The 9,992-nt window shown below is 39.8% G+C and overlaps 1 long non-coding RNA gene across 1 annotated transcript; it reads right to left on the bottom strand.

The window, feature by feature from the left end:
• Window positions 1–5,501: 5,501 nt before the first annotated feature.
• On the bottom strand, window positions 5,502–9,640 carry LOC144059642 (uncharacterized). Its single transcript, XR_013295704.1, has 2 exons — window positions 9,388–9,640; window positions 5,502–5,649 (listed from the first exon to the last, which is right to left on the bottom strand). It is a non-coding gene; the product is annotated as an uncharacterized LOC144059642 (long non-coding RNA).
• Between the last annotated feature and the right edge of the window lie 352 nt (window positions 9,641–9,992).

The raw sequence follows: 9,992 nt of genomic DNA, 5'->3' as shown, positions 1-9,992 counted from the left end.
CTCTCGCTGTCACTCATCATCAATTCCTCCGTGCCTCTTTATGTATCTTCCCCTCCCCGTCTGGGTTTCTCCCCTCCTATTGCTCTCAGTCCTGTCTGGTAAAGAACGAAGCATTACACGCTGTTGCACAGACGTGGAGGGGGGATTTGTTGGTCTGAGAAGTTTGGGTGGGGGGGGGGGGATCAGTACGGACGAATGTAGATGCTCGTCTGCTTCCTGACTACTGTCAAGGTGGATTGATTTGTTATACTAAATTGAGTTTTACGTCTCTATTTGCACTTGTAGCACTTGAGTTAAAGAACAGCCCTGATGGGGACCTCCATATACTTGCTCAACATTTTTGTTGCATGCAATATCGTCATAGCAGCACTTTTGCGTAGTAGTCTATTGTATTCTCTTTCAGTGGCAACATTTAAAGTCACATTAAAAAAAACAAAAACGGATGAAATAAAATTGGAACGTTTGCACAGTCACTTGTTGCCAGGCAAAGTTTATAGCATGGTAGCCACTAGGGGCTGTTGGCAGGAAAATGAGGTCAGATATATGCACACATATCAAGAAATCATTCTGAAATAAACCCTGTATGCAGAAGGAAACAATAGATCCACCCTAATTTCAGAATTCGATCCCTAGTCTACACTGAATATGAACAATGAAATATGAAAAATAATAATTCAGCTGCGCAGTGACTATAGCCACTATCAAACGCAATCACATCATCTATCATGTGGCTGTAATAAATAAAAAATAAAGGAATTCAGGTACGGGTCACCAAGGCCAGTAATAGAGCCATAACATAATGGAGGCGTATATGAGAAGCTATTGGCGGCAGCTGCTGCTGACCATCTACATGCAAATAGGAAGTCACGCAGGGAAGCAGAGGTAAACAAGTGAAAGTCTTAATGATGACAGACATTTGCAGTAGCTCATCTCAACACGCACTTTCTTTTTTATTCACTTTTGTAATGAGCCTGAGTCCACTCTGGCAGCGACACACACTCACACAGATTCAACTCAAAATATAAGCCGAAGAATCGAGATAAGGAAACTTGTGTGACAGGCATTGCAGGCTGATCCCTTTTACACAAATCTATTAAAGTCCTGACTCCTTCTTAGTGTACCACTTGATATAATTTATTTCATACTGTAGTAAAACTTCCCCCGGGATGTCCACAGCATTGTCCTCTGAATGTCATTGAAGATTGCGAACACATCAACCTTGCCACTCTCTCTTCTAATGCCCTCCACACAGACACCAAGTGGAAGTAAGTCACATATATGTTCATTAGTCTCAAGTGAATTAGAACCTTAAAGTTTCGATCAAGTCCCAAGTTACTGCGGCAAAGATTCGTCAAGTCCCGTCGAAATTCCAAGCAAGTGGCGTCATTACTTGGGTTAAGCGAGTCACGCGTGAAGTAATAACATCTTGCTCAGTCACAAAACATAACTTTGTACTCAGTTCCTATATTTGTTGGGGTGGCCCTAACTTGGATTGTACAAAAAACTGTTAAAAATAAATAAATGAATGAATGAATGCCTCCTGGACTTCCTTGATGTCTATACATGAACTGTGTGCTTATGCTATGCTAAACCCCGTTAAATATTCCTGAGACATGGCTGACCTTAATTTGAGTTTTGAGAAGGCATCTCTTCTACAGAGGGTGGATCCACAAGGGGGTGCTAATCCCCATTTAACATGTTCATGCAATACACAATAGAAACCCATTTCATGAAGCACTTTTTTATAGCAATTTCATCCTGTGCTGCCACACATAGTAATTTAGTAATATGTTTCTGTGATGTAAGCTAATTTTCCAGACATATTTATGAATTGCAGGCCTTTATTTTTTTATTGTTTGTTCATTTTTGATAGTTTGCTCATTTAGCAATTCAAACTTGATGTGCTTTTAACGTTGTCTTACTAAATTTGTGAAATGGTGTCACACTAATCCCGATTCCATCACTAGAATGAAAGTTAAAAGTATGTTGTGGTTAATTTGGCTTTTGGTGGCCATCAAAGAAAGTGTTGCAGACACTTCACTGCAAATCATCAATGCAGAACTGAGATAACAGTATAATTTCATAAAAAATCAATGGAAGGTTCTGATGGCCTCGGGCATCATTCAAAACATTTCATTGGGGTGAACGAAAGATCACATTTGGTTTAAAGACAGAAAACTCATTCATCATCCGCCATTGCTAAATCACTAATTTCATGCTATTCACCATTGCAGACAAAATAATGAAATGTTGTAATTGCTTAATTTTGCGGAAGTTTGCTGAGGCAGCTAATTGAATATTCTTTACTGACTTAATTTTTACAGTCACTTGGATTGATAATTGTGTTACGTTGATTATTGTACAGAAATAGTTTACCAGTTTTACTAACTTTCTAAGCGCTCATGCTGAGAAGAAAAAAAAAATCTTTTTTCTTTTAGTATAAAGCCTTTTTGAAAAAAAATACAAAAGGATACACCAGAAAAAATTACATAAGTACAGTAACTAAGTTAAAATACTTCAATACTGTACTTCAGTATAAGTCTATTCTATTCTATTCTATGTTTACCACGCTTGCAAAAAACAATAAACCTCAAATTGTCATTGAGAGCAACGAGTCGTTAAACAACATTTAAGCCTTGACGTGTACTGCTCCTCTTTCTTGTCCAGGCTTTTGGGGATCATTTTGGCATGCTGACTGAGTGGATGACCTCTTTCTCATCACTTATTAACCATTACACATCCGGCCTTTTAACTGGATTGAGCCAGGTTACCTTTCTGGGTGAATGAATGGTGGGAAAAAGGAGAACACGAGATTGTCTGGAAGGTGGATGAGAAGAGGCAGTGAATAAAAAATCTGTCTGCTCCTATCTGATGATGGTGGAATGTAATCAGTCATATTGACGAGCACATAGAGGTGAGGAGCGCGATGATGGGATGAGACACGGGAGGGGTGCGGGCAGGGGGGGGGCGGGGGAAATGAAGGCGGGAGATGAGCGTGGAGGATGGAGGTGGGAGATAAAAGGAAGGAGATGAAGATGGAGAACATACAGAGCCAAGAACAAGGATCTGCTGTGTTGTCTGAGTCATCAGAACCAACAGATTGATTTTGGTGACGGGGGCTGCGAGGAGGGGGCGAGCTCAGTGATCCCCACACGACTCAGGAAGGATGACTCGGAGATCTGCCAAGACTTCCTGCTAAGAATCCATCTCGGGTCTCCTGCACAAGCTCCGAGACCACAATCAATGTGGGAATGTAAACAATGGCAAAGTAGAATTTGCACTTTAGGAGACAATTTAAGGCTTAGCTATTCTATTGTCAAACGTTCATGATTATTAATATTATTATTATTATTATTAAATCAAAGTTAAGGTTTATTATCCTTGTGCTGTAATTTCCGTGTTTTTCAAGCAGGCCTATACATAGAGGTTTTGATCAACAGAATAATAAGTCATAATTATTCATTATTACAATAGCTGTAAATGCTTCGCAAGGCTGTCTCCCAATTCTCAGGTTCAGGGTTTGAATCTCGACCGTGTGTTTTTTCTCTGTCCCCCTCCCAAATGTGCAAAACATGCATGTTAATTTCATCAATGACTTGACGTTATGCGTGGGAGTGCATAGTTGCTTGTCTATATTTATATTTGTCAGCTGGGTTAGAGTCCAGCTGACCAGGACCCTAACGAGGACAACAGAAGATGGCTGGAAGTAGGTTCGAACTGCAGTCTATTTGGGGGGAAAAGGGGGGTGAAGAAGGTCATTTAAGACAAATATCTCCGATCTCTGATTGTTATCAACAAAAATAATGGCATACTAGCAGCCTTGTAACAGGTTACAAGATTATTAAATTGATTGAGAGCTCCATCGCTCCATTTGTCGCATCAAGGCTACTGCTGCTGTCTCTTTGTCCCTGAATGATTCCGTGCCCAGATTCACCTTCTACATACTTTATGCCGCCTGTCAGAGAAATGGAAAAAGAAAAAAGCTCAACTTCATGAGCACCATTAAGTATCCCCATAAAAAGATTGTGTTTAGAAGGTGATTTAAGGTCCTTGCTGAGAGTTTGGCGCCACTTGGAATACAACAAAACAAGCAAACGGGAAGTTGGACCTGTTGCCTGCAATATTAACGCTACGGTTTCCCTCCTGCTCCAAATGATTTACGCGCAGCATCACCTTGCTTGTGTTATTCCTGCGGTCCCGCTGTTTGTCTCTACAAATGCACAATTTAGTTAAGGTGGCACAAAGTCATTATCCTTCCAGGTGAAGTATTGTGTTGTGCGCAGCGCAGCGCATACAAACACCTCCATTGACTGGTGGGCGTGGCTCAGGCTGAGTGATGGAGGTGATAATCATTGAAAGCCGGTTCAGCGTTTATTCCACATCCTTCATTTACGGCTTAAACTCCATGAACTAGTGCACTAGTCCAACAAACAGGCCACGCTAGTAGAATGACTTTTGTGCTAGTAATGTTTTGTTTTTTTAAACGTTACTGGTGTCACTTTGGGCCCTCTATTTTTAATTTTTAATTAATAACTGTGCTGCATTAATAGACAGGTGCTTCATACTAGTAGCCTGCTGGAACCTAGTAGCGCCAAAATGTCCACTAAAAACATTGTTGCCCTATTAGTATGCCAAAGTTGTCCTACTAGTGTGCAGAAATGTCAAAAAAGTGGTGGAAGGTTCTACTAATGCGCCCTAGTCATTCTACTAATGTATTGAACTGTCTTACTAGTGAGGAGAAATAAGCTATTTGAGCATTTATTCAATAGCCTTTATAATTTAGTAAAATCGCTAGTACAATGACTGTCTTTAACTTAAAAAAAAATGTTTCCACTACTCGTGCCACTTATGTCCGTCCCACTACTATAATGCAATTAAACACTATTAGGCCCAACTAGTATGCATGTGTCTCATACTAGTAGCCTCCTGGACCCTCTCTGTCCTCACTACTTTGACAATTCAGTGTACTAGTAGAAGGACTTTGTCTTACAGGAACATTTTACCCATTACTAGTGCCACTTTTGGTCGACTGAGTATGCAATTAAACTCTACTATTTTGCGTACTAGTAAACAAATACACTACTATATACAATACACTACACTGGTAGCATACAGATATTTGTGTAGAGAAATATCATATAGTACAATATAATGGAAGGCAATAGTGAGGAAAGACGTACTATGCTGCTCTTTGTTCTCACTAGTAGGACAACTTTGGCATACTAGTTGGAGAACACCATCCTACTAGTGAGGCAAAACAGTGCACTAGTTGACTGTGTGCTATTAAGTAATACTAGTGACATAAAAAAAATTCTACCAGTTAACTAGTTAACTAGAAGTACAGTACTAGTATCACACAAATGTCTTGCTTGTGCACCATTTTTGTTTTATAAGCATTTGCAAGGCCGTTAAGTGATATGACAGCATTTTTAAACCAATCTCACGCCATTAGATGTACACACATACATACTAATAGTCACATGAAAGCACAGTAACACACATTAGCAATGCAACACACACAGTTTAATCATTTGTCTTTCTTTGCCTCCGCATGCTCGTTTCGCCACATCCATCACACTTTTCCCTCCTTGGCGGAATACAAAAAGTGCAATTCAGTCCCACAGGACCGAGGGGGGGGAGAGAGAATATCTGATGGAGAAAGACACTGATGAATATTTCATGTGGCACTTATGAAATGAACGTCTTGTCGGGTAGACCCTCAAGTCCACGCCGACGCCCGCTATCCTGTCATCATCCGTCACACGATTTCAATGGGTCAACACTCACATTCAGGAGGTCAACCTGGTGACCTCTGATACAAAATATCATGAATCCTTAATAATATGGAATTTTAGGGAGGCGAAGACCCGTCAGCTCTAGCTTATTCCTTAAAAAGACCCTTTGAAGACTGTCCTGATAGCGTGTCTTGATTCTGTTCCTCTTGAACACTTTTTTTAATCACGTCTGAAGAAACTTCATGAGAGTTAGCAATGCTCTCCAAAAGATAAGGGTAAGTGATTTTAGAGAGAAAGAGAGAGAGAACGACCACATTTTTTCAAGGCTGTTCTGAGGCCAGCCGAAGACAAAAACAAGTTCAATGGAGGTGAGATATCATGTGTTTTAATGCGTTTCTATGCAAAAAGGTGTGTTGAGTGAAAACAGCCGGAGGGGAGTTTTCTCAGAGGCACGCTCAGGACAGAAAAGTTTTGGGGAGAGAAATGAGGAATGTGACAGCCAGTGTGGAGGAAAGTAAAAAGACGAGCATGTGTTGATGGGGATTAGGTCTAATCGGTGCCTGCAGCTTGACGAAGGCAGCAGAGTTAAAAGAAAAAAAAATCCTCCACGCTCCAAAGTGTGCTCAAATCGTTTCTGCTGCAAGAGGCGGTTTTCTGGCAATTTGGCCTTGACCGCTCTAAAAAAGGGTTAAGAAAATAATGTAGTGGAGGCTGTCTCTGGAACAGAATCAATTTGAGGGAAAGTATAGGTCAAATTTGTAAGAAGACAAAAAGTTGATAACTGCAGTAGTTTGACAAATTCACCTCATGGTCACTGTGTCTAAGGAGAAAATAAGGTCACGTTCATTTATAATGAGCAAAATTTGCATAATAATTGTCATAACCGGGGCGGACTTGCCTGGATTAGGCAAACAGGGACAACTGCAAACTTCTCATAAAAACGGACACTTAATTAATTACTTTTGATTCAAAGTAATTAGAATATTATTTGTTTTTAGTCACATGCTTAAAAAAACATCAAAATGATTCATCTTTCATGATCCTTTCTTCTCATGCAATTCCATGTTTGTTAGATATGTTCAATTATGGAGTAATTATGAAACTGAATTGAAAATGTGTGGTTCTCGTTCTTTGCTCAGTCCTTAAGATTAATTTTTCCTCAAATTCACCCTTTTTAGTTGATGATAAACATTAAATATTCAACATGTTTGCAGTACTGAGATGTGGAGAGCCACATGACCGGGTTTGCCTTGAGCCCACAAATGTCTAAATAGGCCTAGTTAATAATAATCCTCATTCTCCGCATACAGTAAATGAAACACAAGTAAAGTAACAGAGCCCCCTAGCTGCTAACCAACTGAAAGTGCATATCAGACAAAAATGTTTTAAAAATGGTTTCACATGAATGTCTATGCTCCCAAAGAATCGCGTTAAGTAAAACATCAGTGTATTGCAGGGGAACATAAATTGCACAAAAATAGCTGTTTTTGAGTGTCCAAATAACTAAGTTTGACTTTGACCTTCAATTTTCCAGATGCTATTAAGAATTTATGGCCGTCCTGGAAGGATTTGCTGTGATTTTTCTTTCTGTTAACTGCATGTTCTAAAAGCAACCAGCAGAGGTCAGCATTGTTCTGACAATAAAACAAAGGCTTTGGGGCCCTTGAGTGAAGACAATGCAATCAATATGTCCTCATGGCGGTTTATAAATCTAGTTAGGCATTTTATCAGACTCAGCAACTAAGGACACATTAAAAGATGGTAGATGGAAATGAGTTTAAAGGGGACAGATGATGGGAAATTGACTTTTGAATTATTTGTATACAATTAGTTGGGTCTGTGTAGGATCTTCCCAACTACCAAATGTAAGACATTTAATCTTCTTCTTAAATTGTGTGCCTATTTCTCAGCCCATGAATCCAAAGCTGCTTTCAAGTGTCTAAAACACTATAATGCAGAGTCATTATCTCTATATCACTATTTGTTTCGATATTTTAAAACAGTACAGTGGAAACTCTTAAAGCTAAAACTTGCTCACACTCAAACTCATGTTAAATGGGAATCCCGACAGAATCACACACCTGCCACCTAGTGTTGGAAAAATAAAGCTTCATGAAGCTTTTTTTTTTTTTTTTTTTTACTCCTCAGCACTCTTGGTTTAAGAGGCGTTGTAAATTGAACACATTTTAGACATTTGTGCACATAAAAAATATGATCAACATTAAGTGTTCTCTTTTGGGATCATCGTAAAGCTCTGTTCTCAAAAAGAACTAATTAACTGTGAGGAATAAGCGGTTAAGAAAATGGATGGATGGAATTTTAAATAAAGTTTAAATAAAGGTTAGAAGTGATTGACAGGTGATTCTAGGTGGCAAATGACAAGTTGGGTCAAACCATTCTAATATGGGGAAGGGTTTCTAGGATACTGAAATTGAATAGCCTACTGAATATAAAATTAATTTTATGAACTTTATTTTTCTGAAATATTTACATATACTTTTCAAATATATTTTAAAATCTCCCGTACCCCCTGGAGTGAATTCACGTACCCCCGGACTGCCTTCACGTAGCCCCAGGTGTACATGTACCCCCATTTGAGAAACACTGATCCAGAGGAGTAAAAAGATATCGCAAGTGTATCATGAAGCTTAATTTTCCCATCGCTACAGTGCCACCATTTAAAGTGGCTTTAATTAACCTCAGAGTTCAGATTCTCAGGTATTTTTTCCCTCTTTCTAGCAAAGACCTGAAGGTTTTGTGCTAACACTGACTGCTATTTAACTGTTAGAAATTCCTTCCTCTGTCACCAATGTGCCCATCAAAGTTTTTTTTTTTTTTTTAATGATTTTTCTTGGTCGCATTTCTTTATATAACACAAAAACCTGGCATTTGAACCAGGGTGTGTAGACTTTTTATATGCCCTGTATGTAGCCTACTGTATATGTGCGTGCATACTTGAGAGAAACAGATGACGAGAGACCTCGAGGGCAACTGCACATCTACAAAATGTGTGTGTAAGACTGTTCTCAGTACTGCAAAATGAAATACCACGTGTGTATGTGTATGCATGCGTGTCATCTTTGATGTTGCCCATGCCCACAAAGTGTCCAGTGGCTCTAAGTGTGTGTGTGTGTGTGTGTATGCGTGTGCATGTGCCTCAAGGCAGATCTTTTTGTGTGTAATTTCCTGCTTCCACAATAAAAGCACGGCAATGCAATAAAAGAAAGACCTTGTTAACTACACACACACACATGTACAAGTGCGCAAGCCACAAACAACTAATGAATAACAACAGACCCGCTCCTCCCTCAGCATCCAGCGTGTGTGGCTGCTCCTTTTTTATTACACACATTCATCACAAGTGTGCCCTATATCAACTTTATCTCTGCTCCTCTATTAGTTGCCTGCTTTCATCACTGAACAACGTACAGAGGAGAAAAGAAGAAGGTCAGCCGCACACAAAAGGAGGATGAAGGCGAGCGGGAAAAAAAATATGTTACATGTGGTGTGCTTGAAAAGATGATAAAAGGATTGGACTCTTGCTTTTAAATAACGCTGTCTCTTAACGCCATGCAACCAAGCCACGTTGAACATTTTTCACAGTTTGAAAGTCATAAAATGTTGCTTTAGATAAACAGATTCAAGCTCTTACCTTTAATGAGGGTTCCCGTGAGCAGTTTGTGAAGGGACAAAACAAACTTGACGACAGCCCGTTTGCAGCGCTTGGCACATCCAGCCATGCTGATCAGAGCAGAACCAGCCTCCACTTGCAGTAGGAAAGTAGTAAAAGTAGCGGTTGTAAATGGAAATCGACTTGTTGTGGAGGGTGAAGAATGTAGGAGAGCACTCTTTTCTGTATGAGTCCGACCGCACTGCTGGATGTAAATACAAAAAAAAAAAAAAAAGAGAGAGTGATCTTCCTCTGTTTCCCTGCCTCCTCTCCCCCGCCGCCCCTCCTCTTGCATGAATGTGATCACGTTAGAGAGACTGTATGTCAGCACTGAGAAAGAAAGAGTAAGTGATCAAGAAATGCGAGAGTTTGTATGTAGAGTAAGAGATGCTCCACAGTCCGCAGTATCATAAATGCAGCTACAATAGTACAATTAAGGAACAAACCCCCCAAAAAGAGAGACTTCTGTTAGAAACTTACAGTGGTCAGCCTGCAGTCCGCTTCAGGGTGAAGTCATAAAATGTTTCCCTTTTTTTGTTTTCACTTTTTCTCCTGCTGCCATCCCCCTTTAAAGCAAGAAGAAGGCA

The sequence above is a fragment of the Vanacampus margaritifer genome, chromosome 10, assembly GCF_051991255.1.
Source record: "Vanacampus margaritifer isolate UIUO_Vmar chromosome 10, RoL_Vmar_1.0, whole genome shotgun sequence".
NCBI lineage: Eukaryota > Metazoa > Chordata > Actinopteri > Syngnathiformes > Syngnathidae > Vanacampus > Vanacampus margaritifer.
The sequence above is the reverse complement of the archived record's forward strand: the minus strand, read 5'-3'. Positions and strand labels throughout refer to the sequence as shown.